We start from the raw sequence: 18,085 nt of genomic DNA on the forward strand, positions 1-18,085 counted from the left end.
TCAAATGCCCATACCATTCCCTATTAATTCTCTTTCTCCCTCTCTCTCTTCCTCCCTCCCTCCCTCCCTCCCTCCCTCTCTCACCTCTCTTTCTTCTCTCAGCTACTGTTCCAGTGATATGCCTGTCTGCTTGATTACTGACCCCACCATGGTGATCATGGACTAAACAAGAAGAACCATGAACGCCAAAAAATATCTTCTTGTGTAAGTTGCCATGGTCATGGTGTTTCCTCACAGCAACAAAAAAGTAAATAGACAACACCTAATCACAGAATCTTCCCACACCTGGAGCAGAGATCAGAAGACAAGAAGACAACGGAAGCCAGAACCCGGAGGTCCCAATTGCCTGTCTCCAGTGGAAGGCCAATGCTTTTTTTCTGTAACAGTTGGTCACAAGCATTAAATAAATGTTGCTAAGCACCCCAGGTCACCACACCACATGTCCCATGTTATGAAACATGTTATGCTATGGAATTAAAGAAGATTAGAGGGTAGAGACAATTCTACATATGAAAATGATATCCCGAACAAAAGAAAACTATCTTTTATGCAAAGCAAAGGCCAAAACACATGTTTGTACAGGAAAATATCCACTCAGGGGTCATAAACCCAATTCTTAATATTAAATAAATCCACAAAAACCAAAAACATACATGCAGGAATTACATCACAGGTTGGCTTTGTTTGATGGGTACTTCTGTAACTGAGACTACTAGCATAAACTATATCTCAGAGCAATCCTCATGCGTTTGAAGGGAAGCATTTTCTGACCTTTGCAGATTTACATTCTCCCCTAGCAGGAAGAGGATCAGAATGTCAGACATATTTTCAAAAGAATGTTTGCTTTGGTCTCTTGTTGATGCAGTCATTACCTAGCGCCAATAAATCTTCACTCAGTGTTTACAAGGAGAGCACTTCTGGCTCAGACCCCTGTGCACAACATGTATAAGTCTGTTGCGATATCAGACAAGCTACTTCTGGTTCTGTGTTGTTTTTATTTTATTGGTTTTTCCATCCTGATGCATGTAAAGAACACTTAAACCCTGATGTCTCACAATCTAAAACATGAAGTAGAATTTAAAACCAGGTAGAGACCAATATGGAACTAGCCCTAACTTGATGAATGTGTCTGGAAGTAAACTGAGGATAAGCTCAGCCCAACTGCGAGCTGTCCCCACAGCCTGGCTTTCATAGAGTTACAGGGAGGGGTGAGGCCTCCCTGATCCTGCACAGGGCCAGGGCATCTCTGAGGAATAGCGAATCAAATGCTCTCCTATCAGGAAGCTCTCTCTCTCTCTCTCTCTCTCTCTCTCTCTCTCTCTCTCTCTCTCTCTCTCTCTCTCTCTCTCTCTCTCTCTCTCTCTCTCACACACACACACACACACACACTTTCTGTCTCTGTCTCTGTGTGTCTGCCTGCCTGCCTGTCTATTTTTAATGCATTTTAGTTAAAATAAAATTGCATCACTTTCCCCCTTTCTTTCCTTCCCCCCAACTCCTTTCATTTCCCCCTCAAGTTGAGAGCCTCTTTTTCTTTATTTTACACACACACACACTGCATGGATATATAAATACAACCTGCTACATCCATTCTTGTTGTTTGTGTGTATTGTGTGTATACCATTTCAGGGCTGACAGCTTGGTACTGAATAACTGGTTAGAGGGAGGGCTCATCCCCGGAAGAGGCTGATTTTCCCTCACATGGTAGTCTTTAGTTGTCCGTTCTACGGGTTGGACCCTGTGAAGTTCTCTCCCTCCTGTGTTAGCATGTCTATTGATACTGTGACTGTTCAGGTCTTGTTTATGCAGACACTTCCAGTAGAGACTTTCACAGCATTTCTTCTTGTAGCCTGACTTTTACCATCTTTCTACCACTTCTCTCTCTCTGTGTGTGTGTGTGCGTCTCTCTCTCTCTGTTTTCTTCCTTTCTTCATTTCTCTTTTTCTCCCTTCCTTTCTTTCTTCCTTCCTTCCTTCCTTCCTTCCTTCCTTTCTTTCTTTCTTTCTTTCTTTCTTTCTTCCTACATGATATCTAACTCTCTTGTAGCCCAAGCTGGCCTTGAACTGATCACGTAGCTAAAAGTGTCTTGAATTCCTGTTCCTCCCTCTACACAACTATTGAGTGTTTGCGTTATAGATGTGCAGAGCCAAGATCAAGTCCGGGCTTCCCACATGCACACAAGCTCTCTGCTAACTGAACTACACCTACCTATATAAAAATCAAGGAATCAGTTTGCCATAAACACAGAAATCAACATAATGCACATGGCATAGAAACGGAGCAGCTGTGTTAAACGGAGCATCTCATGTTTCTCTAGAGCTGCAGTTCAGCAATGGGAACATCAGCTAGGGCAGGACAAAAATGTGACTCTGAGGATGGAAAATTGACAGTTGGATTTGCTTTAATAATCCCAGGCCTTTACTGGAATATCCTTACACTCTTCTCACTATCCTGCCACATTACAAACTCGTACCTGTCAGAGAGGTCTCAGTTCATATATCTTTCATGCAGTAACACTATGTAAAGAATTCCTTTTCTCTCTCTTTTGTCTTCCCATATACATCAGGCCCCTTTCTCTTTCTTCAGAGAATGCCTCCCCCACCAGTCCAAGAGAACTATGTGGAGTTTGTTCATCATTGTCTCCCCAGAGCTTGTCATCCTGGGTGACACAAAATGTCCTAAATGACTCTCTGTTGAGTCAGTCCAAGTGGCTCCCAACAGCAACAACAAAAATCCAGACCCCAAGATGCTTAAACTCCACAGACAACTAATAGAGTTCTACTCACCATATTTAAGACCCAATCTGAAACTAGGCAGGCAAGCGAGAACATAGTGTTCAGAAGTCAGTTTTTCAGGCTGCAACCCAAAGAGAAGCTAGAATGGAGACAATCCAGAAAATTTTTAAGAAAATAAGGTGAAAAAAATCCACCCTTTTGGCTCATTTTCCAAAGAGGTTTTAGATATGGACATGCTTTTTTATTAAAAAAAAAGAAGAGTGAAAATATTTATCCCGAAGTGTCCCCATGGGCTACATAATGATATACACCCACGTTAGTTTTCCAGAGAACATGAGTAAGGAGCTGAGGCATTTCCTCCCACTCACATACTGCTCAGTCCTGGTTATGAGCAGCCACTTAACACTGTTCTTTACAAGGAACCAATTACAAGTGAGGGCTACATGGACGGCTGCACAGATTGCCATGGACACTGTCCAAACGTCACTTCACAATGTGATAGGGACCTGAAGCTTACTGAAAAGAGTCCATTTCTTTTCTATAAATCCATTTTCAAAAGTACATTTAGGTATGTCCTGGGTTAATAGAATTACTCAAATGCCATATAATTTGAATAACCTTTTTCACAAGAGTCTCTTGCTTCTCTATGAAGAGGCCTACATGATGCTCTATATTATGTGTACATTGAAAGCTCACAGTTACACCACACACACACACACACACACACACACACACACACACACACACACACATCCCAAACTGGAAGGCTGTCAGTTAAGATCGATAATTCACATTATAGGCACTGCCTGCAGTTCAATCATGAACCACCAGGACCAGCACCTAGTAGGTTTAATTCAGTTACAGGTTGAATTTTGTGACAGATAACCAGTAGCACCCCAACTCCCATAACTGAAGTTTTCTTCGACTTGATGTCCGAATTTCTTCTAAATACTAAATATGGGTTAAAGATGAGTCATAACAGTACAGCACATCTTCTTGATACTACCTCTCAGGGGAATATACTGAAATCACAAACTTGGGCTATTTAAAATGGCTTTTCTTAGACATGGAAACATTTTGTTGTTGCTTTTAGAACTCCAGTGGCTAGATACCACTTTCCCCCAAACCTTAACCTAAACCACCTTAACCTAAAACCTAATAGAGTTGCTATTTTTGATGACCTGCTCATCCCCCATGCCTAAGGTTAGCACTCCAGGGAAGGTAGGAATGAGTAGGTGGCACAAAACTCTTAAGCTCTCATTAAGAACATGGAGGATGATTCCAAATATGGGCATCTGCCAGGGCATATGGAGCCTCCTGTGGAGAAACAAAGAGGAATTAGAAGCATATCGGAAAAATTCATCCTTTCCCAGGTGTTTCCACAGCTTAATTATGCCTTTATCAGCATCCATTTCCTCCAGGTGCTTGGCGTCATTGTGGAAGCCTCCTTCATGTACAGAAGAGACTAAATCACACACATACTTGCCATACAAATTATCTTTCTTCCTTCCATTAAAGGCACAAGAGAGCAATGACTCAGCTTGTACTTATGAACAAAGAAAAGATTCCAGCAGTTGTCCAATGACACTAATCAGAGTTAGCAGGAAATATGTATAATTCATTTTCTACCTTTTTCCTTAGTTGAAATGTTTTGACCGGAAAATCAGAAAATTATTTCAGGTTTACAGCTCATTAGTCTTATGTAAGCATCAGTTCACTTTCACTAAAGATAAGGGTTTTCTCCAAGGCTTTTATGCAATCATTTATGCTTAATAAGTGAAGCCCTGAAGTAGGTTCTCAACAAGAAACCTGAAGACATGTATGTACCATTGTGTTACTTGGCGGCTTTACAAAGGGTAGATGACATCTTTAAATCAAATAGGGATTTAGAAAGAGTGAGTGGAGACATTCACAGGAGATGTAAATGAAAACCATGACCAGAATGATCCTCAAAAGTGAACAGACGAAGTGTTCTTTGTTCTACTAAGTGTATATGAAAGTAGGCATGCAGGTATACACTTTATATATGTGCATACAACACAGTTAAAAACAGTTATATAAACGTGTCTGTACAGAGTCCCCCCATCTACATCTTGTTTCCCATTCTTTGAGTCCTTATAGCATTTGAAAAGCAACAATACAGATGAAGTGACTTTAAAAGCTGTGTCAGAGTATTTTTGTTTTGCTTTTCAGTTTAAAATAAGCATGGTGCTCCGTTTGTCTCCACCCAGGATGAAATGATGTCCATTTGAGCGCTACAAGAAGATGTTTTGGTTTTTGTGGGGATAATTGGCTCTCAACAGTCATAGTAATTAACAGCATCAGGTACCTCAGGCAGCATTTGGTCACCCATTGCCTATCCATTTGTGAGCAAATGGGAGAGCGCAAGGGTGCTGGGGACAGATGGGAAGGAGATACAAGTGCCTCCTTGGCTCCTTGCATGGATGCCACCTGCTGTTATTCTTTTCTCTGTCCCCATCATTAGTGCCTCTGGCTTCAAAGCTAGGTCTGAAGAGCCCATGGGCAAGTACAGCTGCTACCAGCTGTGCAGGCTGCCCTTCCCATCTCCAGCTCCACTCGCTTGGCACCCGCTGGCACAGAGAAGGAATTTCTGTGCTGAGTCCTTCAACGTCTGGACATGCTGGTTTCAGAGTTGAGGATTTTTGTTTTGCAACAATAACAACTCAGTAGGGCCGTAGCTAGGATTTAATTGGGCATAAACACAAAATGTGCAAAGACCCAGCTGTACCTCTTAGGGAGAATTCCAGGGAGTTATTATAATGAGATCTACCATTCAACAATGACGCTCTGTCTGATGGTCACTCCAAGACCCCAAGTGTGACAGAAGTCATGGAAAGGAATGGAAAGAGGGGATGTTAGAGAAAATGGAAAGACCATGAAAAGAGACAGAACAGGAAAAGCAATAAGTACTGAGAAATCTAATTCAAACCCTTAGGTGTAAGTGAAGTAACAGGTTAGCAGAAGGTCATAGACAGCACTGGAAGCTGTGAGCTCTAGGTCAGTGTAACTCTCATTTTACAAATGAGAGTCTATGGGCTACAAAACAAAGTGGCTGAATGCAACTAACCAATAAATACCAGACTTTGTCTTAAATTCTAATAGTCCCTTGGGAAGCCCCCTGCCTTCTCCAACTGCTGCCCCCATGAGTCTTTCAATAGAATTGTGCTGTTCTGGGCAACTGTTGTCTATCAGAGTATCTTTCAACACGTCACTGAACTTCAGATTCCATCTCTATAAACAGAAGTGTCCATTCCAAGCATGGTAACAACTTCGTGCCTCAAAATTACCTGACAAATGGATTTAAAATGTGGATGTTTAGATCTCTTCATAAATCTAATAAATCCAAATCTCTGTGGCAAGATGCCCAAGGTTCAATTATTAATTTCCATCCTGAAAACTGAAGGACTGATGGAACAGTTGATTTCCAAAGCATCTTTTACATGCAAAAGCCTGTAGCTCTACTGGTAGATGTGGTACCCAAGGAAATCTCTGTATATTCAAATTGGCTTCCCTAAAAGAACACTTAAAGTCATTGTTTGTAGTGAAAACTATTTCTAATCACAAGAAGTAATTTTGATGACTTTGTCTTATTTCCAAGATCCAGTTCCTTCTTGAAGGGTAAATAAAGATTGATTTTTATACAGTCAGGTAATAAAAACATCAGATTCAGGAGTCTTCTAAAAACACGCCCTAGGCCACATAGCATTTTTGAAATCGGACCTCTACTGGGATGGTTTTAAAGAACTCCACACTCTGGTGAATGTGGATGAATTTTGGTTGTGCACTTAGCCTTTAACAGCTGAGACACTTCTCCAGCACATGAATGATTAAAACAAAAACAAAAAAGCAAAACTTGATTATCTTGATTCAACTTTACAAATGGTAAATTGTATTAGGTAGAGTCAGATGAAATTACTTTTTACTTGTAAAAACAGTAATTCCCTGTGGTTCAACTTAACTTGTATGTGTTTGCGTGTGATTACACTGGTTGATGTTAGCTCTTATGACTACAACATTTAAAGTTTACTCGCTTGATCCTTATAATGCAATACAATATAATATAATATAATATAGTAATATAGTGTGTGTGTGTTCTCTATAGATGAGTTGATGACAAATGAATTTTCCCATTCAACTGCTCGGCCTATGTCTAAAACCCTTAGATCTTAATAATAAAAAAGATGAATATTCACAACTCCAGGAGACCAATGAGCAGCCCAAGAAAAAATCCTAGTGTATTTTCTCCTATCTGTTCCCTAACGTAACCTTTTAAAAAACCTGTTCCTCCAACATACAGGCGCCTGGGTATTTCCCCAGTTACTCTGTATATGGCTTAACTGTGTCTTTTGAAAGGCAGCTTCATAGTCTAGCAGATTTTTGTCAGCTGCATTTCTTTTTAACTCTTCAGGCTATTTTTTTCAAACTAAGCATTCAGTCATTGTCACTAAACACATGAATAGGATAAAGAAGCCTAAAAGTTAACAATTGGGCAAAATGGCTTAGATTTACAAGGATTGAATGCATGGAGAAGAAATAAAAACAATTACACTCAGTCAAATGAGTATTTTATGCTCCCTCTGCAATCTTCCTACATGGTGCCCAACTTGGGGTGTCAGCGGGATTATTGGGCAGCCTCAGCTCTAACTACCCACCCCCCAGAAGTCCTCATTCAGCAGTGACATTGTTGTCTTCCTCTGATCCTCAGATTATGGAGATGAGGAGATGAATGTGCAGCACTAAGATTCCCTGCCGAGATAGCTTTTCACTCTCTTTGGTAAGAAAAAGATCAAAAGGAAACGGGCTAATTAGCATACCAAAGAAGACAAAAACCCCTGGAGCTTTATCATTGTTGCAATCCAATAATAAACACCCGAGTACAAAAAAGATTATTTGATAACGACACACAGAACTGAAGGCCTTTGAAATAGCAGCTTCTAGAAAAAAAATATTTTTGGAAGTGAAAATATCCATAATTATACAGAATAATGCCTATACATTGGGGAGAGGCTCTTGGTTCCTGCGAGGGCTTACAGACCCACTTTCCCTGAGAACAGCCTTGTGGATCCCTTCATCTTCATAACTCAAAGAGCCTACAAAAGGTTTCCAATCTCTGCCCAAGCAAACATTCAGCTCTTTCATATCCCTCACCCCCAAATTAAATACAGAATTCTTGTTTTAAAATAAACGTCCCCTTTTCCCAGACCAGGACCCAGTCAGAGACTTCAGCTCCAAAACCAAAGAAATTTGCAACTCTTTGAGATTCATTAGACTTCTCTGTCACTTTCTGGGGGCTTAGAAACTAGGAGTCTGCAAATATGGAAGTTTTTCAAGGGAGAATAATGAAGCAACTGTTTGGTTATAAAGTTTACTCTGCTGGAAGAAACATAGGGTTCCACTAGGGAAAGTCTGCTTAATCTGGATGTTAATCTTAGGGTTGTGGAACTTGTCTCCAGACCCAAAGTGGTCACCTATATGGTTACCAGAACTGATTCTTTTTTTCCCCTCAATATATGCTTTTATTTAAATTAGAAACATGCATCCCCACATCATTCCCCAGGGAGGGTGAGACCCTCCTTGAGGGGATCTCCAGAGTCTGTCGTTTCATCCAGGGCAGGACCTAGGCCCTTCCCCATGTGTCCAGGCTGAAAGAGCATCCCTTCATGTGGAATGGGCTCCCAGAGTTTATTCGTACGCCATGATCAGAAGTGATTCTTAGTCTTGCTGGATTTGATTACGTTGCAAGCCTACCCCTTCCTATAAGGCATACATAGACAACTGTGGCCAGCATTAGTTCATAGGTCAACACTGCACTTTCTCTTCACTAACCTTCAGCACATCCACAAGAACAATATGATGTTCCTCTGAGTTTGAGAGCTTAGGGTAAACTAATGAAGAATTTCTACACGGAGAAACAATGGTTGCTCCTAAGCCAATCATCAGTTCCCATTTAAAGTACTACTGGACACACACACAAACACACATACACACACACACACACACACACACACACACACACACACACACGTATTAATTTACATGGACTTGACACAGGTAACTATAGTCCACTTACCAGAAGCCCATAGGTCAAGGGCCCACTTGTTATTTTAACTTATTTGCAACCAAATAAATCAGTATTAAAGAGTTAAGTATTACTGATTCTTTACAAAACTAGAGTTTAAATGGATCGTGCCTGTCTGAGTTAGGGTTTCTATTGTTGCAATGAAACATCAGGATCATAAAGCAAGTTGGGAAGAAAGGGGTTTATTTGGCTTACACTCCTGCATTGCTCTTCACGGAAAGAAGTTACCACAGGAGCTCAAACAAGGCATTATCCTGGAAGCAAGAGCTTATCTAGAGGTCGCCAAGTGGTGCTACTTACTGACTTGCTTCTCTTTGCTTGCTCAGCCTGTTTTCTTATAGAACCCAGGACCACCAGCTCAGGGATGGCACCACTCACGATGGACTGGACCCTCCCCCATTAATCACCAATTGAGAAAAAGACTTACAACTGGATCTCACGGAGGCATTTTCTCCTTCCTCTAATGACTCTAGTTTGGGTCAAGTTGACACACAAAACTAGCCAGTGCAATGTCTCTCCTGTCTTATAGATTTTTTTTAACAAAATTAGGATGAAAAATGTTATCTTTGACTGTCCATCCAATAACATACATTTCTTCCTAGGCCCTCTAGGTTCTTTGCAGTTGTATAAAACATTTAAGGATATTATTTTCTTAATTTCATACATGATTATTTTGTTGTCCTTCCTTTTTAGAAATTGTCCATTGGCAATGAAGCAAGTTTCAAATCAGAATTTTACTTAGAAAATGTGTCTACAGAACTTAAATAAATGTCATTTACCCACCACTCCAAAGTATTAATTAGACTTAGCTGTTTGCCAGCTGAGTACCAGAGGTGTCCACGGTGATTAGCTGCACTAATTGGAATTTCAAGTGGTGCTGATAACCACACAAAGATAATAGGATTATACCTCCCTGCCCTGGAAAAAGAAGTAGCTTTGTCATAACTATTTAGATGGTGATGTTAAGTTCTTTCACACCTAACTACTCCCAAAGAAAGAACACTTTGAGATTCTATTTTTATTCCTTTAAAGAAATTAAATTTTAAAAGGAAAAGAAAAGTCTTCTAGGTAGCAGTAGAAACAAAAGGAGCATCAATCTGTCGCTGGATGTTGACTTGTCTCAGAGAAACAGGGGGAAGAACTTTTCCTGGCCACCACCAAAAGGAACGTATTTTGTTTGGATGAGAAGACACTCAGACATTTCTGAACAGTGCCGGCCCCAGGATGGTCAGAATTAAAAATATAACTCATCTTGTGAAAGCTTCTTGCAGATATTATTAGCTGCATTTTATGTGGGAAGGAAATATCACTTAAGATGAGGTGATGCATATTCATAGTTTTGGCACTGAGGAAGCTGAAGCAGGAGGATCACAAGGTTTGAAGCCAGCGGGCACTACATGAAAGTTTTCATTTGAAGAAGTTCAATGCTTTCTCCCCACTGATTACTTTTCTTACGAGCATTTCCCATTCATGGAAGTAGCAAACTTTCTAGCTATGTGTGCTCAAAAACTAAAACACAGAGTTCACAAGTTCAAGATAGCAATACCTGAAAAGTGTAAGGTCAGAGCTGTATCGCAGCCATAAGGACTATTGGTTTAGCTTACACATGAAAGCACTCCTTCTGTAGGACATGGTCATGGTTTCCTGGAGAATCTCAAGTGATATAGAAGACACATGGCAACTTAAGGACATATAAAAGACCCAAGTAAGCACTGCAAATTTTCATCCAAAGCCAGGCAATAGCTTTAGACATCCTTTATGTTGCCGTATTATATTTCTAAAACACCATCTAAAAGTTACTGTTTTATCATAGAAAGCAACAACTACCCATTATCACAGTATTGAATGTGTTGAGAAAGTTGGGGAAAAGCAAGGCCATAAAATCTAAATCATCTTTAAAAACTGAAAACAAAAGTCAAAAGTCAAAATATATGTATCAGTGTGAAAAAAAAGAATAAACTGTAGCTAGATCCTGAGACACTTCTAGGGGAATTCAAGGAACAAACGAAGATGTCCCAAAAAACTTAACACAGTGAGTTTCAGAGTTGGAGCCTTCAAAAATGGGACGAGTGAGTGAACCAGAAACAGATTTTGCTTATTTTAAAATTTTCCCTTGAGTTAACAAATAGCCAAAACGTATTTTATGTTTCATGTGATGTTTAGGATACAAGAAGAACAATCCCATACTGGAAAGTAAGCTTCACAATGAAAAGACTTGTGTTTCTAAGCCCTAATGTTTAACAGTATGTACTAGGATCATAGAAAGTGATTAGTAAATGTTTTAGGGAAGGAAGAGGTGAGGGAAGGCAGGCAGGAAGGAATCTGATTGCAATTTTCTAAAGTCTTAATCAAATCTTTGATAGTTAAGTTCTTCTGCTAATGGCAAGCAAGGCTGTGTGATGCTGTAACTGTTGATTTGTGGATTTCTCTTGCTGGAGGGTTCAGTGTGTTTGGGGTCACATAACTGAACACAGGCTAATGAAAAACTTGGCAAAAGCAGAAGGTTTGTTTCTGCATGTGCTATGACTAAAATTGAATTCAAATCAAGCAGGACATGAACCTGAAGTGTTTCTGGCAACGCATGCCCATGTCACATTATGAAGGTCCACTCTAGCCTTGGCTCTGCACACACAGCATGGAGAATTACAGTGCTCATGCTGTGACACCATACAACACCATGCAATGCTAACCAGTGAACAATAAAACTCACATTCAAGATGTTTATGTTACAAGCTTTAGTGGTTTTTATCAGATACATACAACATTTTCTGCTCTTATACAAACATAATGGTTAAATTTCAGGAAAACAAAGACTGAATATTTTTCTTACTATCATTCTTTAGAGTGTAAATATCAAATTGCTGTGTCGTTAGACCGTGTTATATCAAAATGTTTATTTTTTTTCAATTACTCTTTTAATTTCACTAAAAATTATGGATTTTAGCCTGGGATTAGGATAGAATTTCTAATAATATCTGAAATGATCCAAAACATGTGTCTCTATTTTGTACTATACATTTATGCAAAGTGGCATTCTTAGCATTGATGACTATAGAATCAAAATATCAAAGATTTTTTATGTTCTACAGTATCACATATTCAGCCAAAATTTAATTCTTTGTATAAAACAGATAAACACCCTTAACTAGGTAGTGGACAAATGAGCTCTATTCTTTAACAGATGATAAAACTATAGATATGATAAACAATAAATTTATATGATGTTTTACCAGGAAATATTTGACTTGTATGTCTCTTTCATATGCCTATAGCCTAGGAGTTATATAAAAATATCTCAGGCAGAAAGGACCACAAGTAGGGGAAGTTTCAGATACCTTAATCTAGAAGATAGAAGAGACTAAATTAATAGTGTATTTATTGCCATATAGGTGAAACTTGAAGGAGATTTTTTTTAATTTTGGTGATAATGAGAACAGGATAATCTATTAGAAAGTGAAGAAAGTGGATCTAAGTTATGTATCAGGAAAACAGTAAGTAAAATTGTCATTTGAGGCAATAGGGAAATTAGAAATTAACACCTCGAAGTCAGCTATAACAAGAACTTAAAATATGTAGAACTTGAAATCATGCATTGACAGGACCTGAGGAATACCAACAAGACCCTTAGTGGAAGAGAGAGCGATAATGGGGGAATGGTTTCTGGAAGCCAGAGAAATAGAACCTGTTCTTTATAAGCAGATTAACTGGCAAAACCATCACCTGCACTAACACGGAAAATAGAAAGTTACCTAATTAATTGTGGGTTCAGCTCTAGAGATATTCATGCAGAATGTTTAAGGAAACACCTGGCATCCTTTGGTTGCCTAAAATATATTATGACAGTAAAATAAGCTAAAAATTAACTTTTGTTTTCCAGTCGAGTTTTAAGAAAGCACTTCAGGGGGTGGGGGCCAAAAATAAAAAGTAATTTTTATCTTTAGTGCTCTTTTGGAAAATATTTTCAGAGAAAGAAGTTGCCTGAAGAAAAACATCAAATTCAGGACATGGTCATGTAAAATAGGACCTGAAAGCAAACCAACAAATTAAAGACAGTGTTTTTGATACCTAAGAAGAAATAACAGCACTGTCTTACAGTTCTCAAAGAAACTGTGACTCCTCGGGGTATTCCTCATAGACATTCAATGTGTGTGTGTGTGGGGAGGGACAAAAAAGGGGAAAAGTTTCAAAAGCATAAGATTCATGGTGTGTAGCTTGGGGGGTTGCTGGGTGCTCTAGGAAAGGATCAGCCCTACGGAACTTCAGATATGATATTTGTCTAGTGAAACAAACCTCTAAGATTTACAAGAATTACACAGACTCAAAGTTGTGCTAATGTGAGCATCTGTGAACGGGATTGAATAGACCAAGACTTTTCGAAACGGAATGACATGCCTGTGCTCTCAACCTGCTGTGAGCAAGAAAGACGAAGGCTGAAGAAATAAGTGAGTGCATTGTAATCCAGAGACATAGAGAGTCACTTTCAGGTATCAGAACTCAGCTCTCACTCATAAAATAAGTGGTAGTACATACCCAACTATATTCCAGGACTGCGAAGGACAAGCAACATCAGCTATAACTCTGCGGTTCCCCCGTGGTCCTTGCGAACGGAGGCTGTTGCTACTGTCTCTGTTCTGCCATTTTATTAGCAAGGATGGAAGAGTGGGACATGCAGTGTATTGTCTCAGATCACAGGTGCTGAAGCTCAAAGCAGCCAAACAGGAAGAGCTCCATTCCCACTTGTCCTGATACAGAAAACAGCCTGCCTCCTGAGGCCTGTGATAATGTGGAATCAGTCTTTAAGAGTGAATTGTCTCAGTAGGAGTAACAGGGACTACTAAGGGCCATGCAGTTGCAGTAGAAAGGGCTAATGCTCATAATGAACCATGACGCTCACCTTACACTCATAGATTTTGGCCACACAAGTAGCTTTGATCCATGGTACATTAGCATGCATGATGCAAGCAAAGACCCTATAAGCACCTTGATATCGGGGCTGATTACTTGAGAATGTTCCTGATACTCAGCCGACCTATGGTGTGGAAGTTTAGCTAGCCACTTTCAGAGGATTCATGGAGAATCTCAGTGATTCTATTTATTCAATGACATAGTCAGTTCAAAAAGTAGAAGAGACATATTGCTTATTCCAGTCAAATAAATTGGGCCACAGATGAATTCCCCACACCAAGCCTAATGCAAATCATAAAATCAGTAATGCATGGGTGCTATATGTGATTTATTATAAGCAATAATGTAATGAAAAAAGCACATGTGTTTCCATTTTAAATCTCCCTATCTTTTGATAGTATGCTGTGTGAAATAATTTTCTCATGACTTGACCTTAAAAACCAAAATTGCGTATTGGAAGTTCCAAATTATTTTAGTGTTCTGTTCAATTAATTTCTAGGTTATATCAAATAAGAGTAATAATGCTGTATTTATAATTATATAAGAAAGCAAATGTCAGCACTAATTTTGCAATACAAGATTAAGATTCTTAGAGAAACCTGCGTCTACAGGGACATTATTTTTTTTTTACCACATGAACTTCTTTCTGTATTGAATTTATTCTGTGCACGGCTATCCCATGTGTCTGGTCACTGTTGTTACTCTTGCTTCACACGTAAATGCAATGTCTGGTCTATCTTTTCTGACTAGTTCTAGAATCTGAAGCTCTGCTGGCATAAAGTAAGACTCAGTGAGTGCTAAAGTCATTACATACTCTTAAGATTAAAATGCCTCAGATGGACATTTCTAGAATCCAGTCTGATTTCTAGTCCTCTGTCTCTTCGTCCTTTGCAGTGAAGAGGGCTTGTGACTACTTCTGGCCAATGTACTGGTAGTGAAGGGACTCCATTACTTGTTAGGTGAAGCAGTGAAAACCCAGGAAAGTTACTTCTTGCTCTTCTCACTTCATGACATCTAATGATGAAACAGAGATGAGACCAAGTTACACAGGATGCTTTACTCCCACACATAGTATGACCACTTTAGATAACTGCTAGACTTTCAAGTAATGAGCCTCACTGTATTAAGTCACTGAAAGTTTGGAACTGTTTGGTCTTGTATCAAACCCTGCTTTTCTGTATTTGGTATGGCATAATTATTAACAACAAACTCCTAAAACTATGCAGTTATAAGCCTGTATGGATTTCAGAGAGTTCGTGGAAACTAATAGATATCTACTATACGCAAGGTACTGTGCTATGTAAAGAAATGCAGACAAAGATGGAATAATTACTACTTTCAAGCAGTTTATGGTTTTATGGGTGATAAATTATATATATAAGGAACTGCAGTGCAAGGGAAATGTGTGGTAGCATATGTATAAGCTATAAGGTGATACAGAAACCTACATGAGATGGATATGATGATTTCTTAAAACAGACCCTCAGTGAGACTACTTATGAAAATAGCTTTCCATTCATATGCACCACAAGGCAAAATGTCCAGTTATTAGGTTATTTCCCACATTCTCATTTCTTAATGTGTTCCCCTGTAGGCTCATTGTGCATTGAACTGTGTCTGCCAAATTTGACGCTAAAGTGCCTGTCCTCATGACATCAAAGGGTGGCATTATTTAGAAACAGTGCTTTACAGAGACGTCAAGTTAAAATAAAATCATTACAATGGATATTAGTCTAATAGACTGGTGTCTACATAAAAGCAGAAGTTTGGAGACAAACACATAGAGAGAAAGGAGTGTGTCTACAATTCAAGGAATACCAAAGATTTCCCACAAACCAACCAGTAGCTAGGGAGAGGAATGAACTCAGAAACACCAAACTTGCTGGCACCTTGACCTTGAACTCTTGGCTTCCACCATTATGAAACAATGTATTTATATTAATTAAACTACCCAGTTGTGGTGTATGGATACAGAAGCCTTAGTAAACCAATGAAACTATATTGCTATATGACACAAAGAAAGGAAGGAAAGCCAACAATAGAACAAAGGTCTATTGAGAGTTAGAGAAATAAATTGACAGTTTGGATAGCTGGTTTAAAAAGAAGGTTGAGGCACACATAATGGAGAGATCAACCGATCTCGGGGATCCCAGACCCAGTGGATACATCTACATCACAGCTCCTGCAACATGGCTCAAGAACATTTTAAAAGAAAAGGAAGAAAAATTATAGTGGGCAGAAAGCCAGGTCCGCTGTGAAATAGTCTCTCCTAGAAATGGCTGCAAAGTCAGAGAGGAACATTGGCAATATTCATAGACATACGACCATGAAATGAGGGAAATCTCACAAGCTCCCACCCATAGACAAAGAACTACAGGCAACTAATGACGGCTGAGAGAGGGAGAATTAGCTCTTCCCAGGGATACACCTCCTGATTGCTTATCTAATACAAAGTGATCAGCCCTGAAACCATATGTACATAAAAAACCAAAATGGACTCAGCAGGTTTTATTTATATATTTGTGCTTACATATATGTGTAGCAATAGGTGTAGCAATAATAATCAAAGAAAAAGAGACTATCTCTTTGAGAATGAGTGGGGGTGTTATAGAAGAAGTTGGAGTGAGAGGACTTGGGAGGGACTGAAGGGAAAAACAGATGGGGCAAAGTGATGTACACACACACACACACACACACACACACACACACACACACACACACAGAGCTAAAGAGTGGAGAAACCAGAGGCTGTAGCAGGAGTAGAGCCAGCTCTGTGTTGCAGCTGCTCATTAACTATTTCTCCTTCCTATTTGCTGGCAACAAATCTCATTGATTAGAAAAACAGTGGAAAGTAACAAATATTTCTGGCTATTGTTGCTTGTGATGGGAAAAGGGAAGAAAGAAACAACTAGGGGTAGAGGTGGAGGTTGAATTTGGTTTCATCATTTGATTAGGCTACCAAAACAAGACATAAGGGAAAGAGGTGTGTGTGTGTGCACGCTCTTGTGCTGTTATTTTTCCCATTGGCTTTGTTTCCTCCAGTAACTGCCTTTCAAATACAATTTTTAGTTTTTCCCAAGCAATGCAATATAACAGAAATTCTAAATGCTCCAAAACACTTCACTGTTTCCTAAATTACATGGATGTTATAGCATTAGACTGACTTTCTTGGTGTTATCACAATAGTTCCCAACTTATTGACTATCTAAGATTTGCATACACCAACACAGACAGCTCTCATGGACAAGTTTCTCACTTTTTTCTTACACTTTTCTCTTTATATGTGATGTGACATGAAGTAATGGCATCACCTCTTAACATGGCATATACAAGTGTCTTCTGAAAGCAATTCCAAATAATGAGAATGAAAATATTGGAAATAATTTAAGGTAATATCAGCATTTCTGGTACAATAGATTCTAAAATTTCCCATAGTGACCATTTTACTATGCCAATCTCTTTTGTCAACTAAAGATAGTTTTGTTTTGTTTTGTTCTGTTTTGTTTTGTTTCCTACAGATTTGGAGTCACACCAAAGATTTTAAACATGCATTTTTGTCTCCTAATGATAAACCAACCCCTGCCAACATACTTAAAAAGTGACAAAGTGTGCATTTTTTGTTAGACACGTTACAGAATAGATAGATGACACATGTTTGCCCTCTGGGAATGATAAAAAGAAACTTGAAAGAAGTTATTTTCTCATACACAAGTTTACTAAGATTTTACTTTATTTAAAAAATTCTCCCATAAAGAACAATAATTTTCACTGAAGTTAAGATATTTTTGTCATTGATATAATGGTAAAGAGAAAAGTAAAAAGGTCATGGGGGTCAATAATAGCAATTAACACTTATGCATCTCTATCTTCAAAGTGTTATATGAAAGATTAACTTAATATTCTTAATAAATTCTTAACAATGGAATCTTGAAATTCACAGGCAAATGGATGGCACTAAAAGAAACCATCCTGAGTGAGGTAACCCAGTCACAAAAAAGACAAACATGGTATGTACTCACTCATATATGGATTTTAGGCATGGATCAGGAGAGTGCCAGTTTTCAATTCCACTGACAGAGCGTCTGGGACAGGATAAAACCTAAGAGAGATATTCATGGTACCCCAGAGAAGAGAAATGAGGCAAGATCTCCTGAAGAGATTGGGAACACGATGGGGGGTGGGAGTGGGAGCTGGGAAGAAGAGAGGGGAGGACCTTTGGAAAAAATAAAAAAGGTTTTTGTTGACAAATTGTTATTAAATTATGAACATGTGCTACTTCCCTGTCCTCTAGAAAACCAGAAGAAATCAGAGCTATGCAGAAAGCAACTCGATAAAAAATACAAAA

General features: G+C 39.0%; 1 long non-coding RNA gene across 2 annotated transcripts in view; it reads right to left on the reverse strand.

Moving 5' to 3' along the window:
* LOC121143470 overlaps positions 1-18,085 on the reverse strand; it is a 267,200-nt gene that overhangs the window by 171,799 nt on the left and 77,316 nt on the right. The window contains exon 3 of one of the 2 annotated variants that reach the window (XR_005880669.1): positions 11,580-14,754. The exons of the other annotated variant lie outside the window; for it this stretch is intronic. This is a non-coding gene — a long non-coding RNA (uncharacterized LOC121143470). Of the gene's footprint in view, positions 1-11,579; positions 14,755-18,085 lie in introns of those variants that run through there. 2 annotated transcript variants of the gene reach the window in all.

The sequence above is a fragment of the Mesocricetus auratus genome, unplaced genomic scaffold (assembly GCF_017639785.1).
Source record: "Mesocricetus auratus isolate SY011 unplaced genomic scaffold, BCM_Maur_2.0 Super-Scaffold_2245, whole genome shotgun sequence".
Lineage (NCBI taxonomy): Eukaryota > Metazoa > Chordata > Mammalia > Rodentia > Cricetidae > Mesocricetus > Mesocricetus auratus.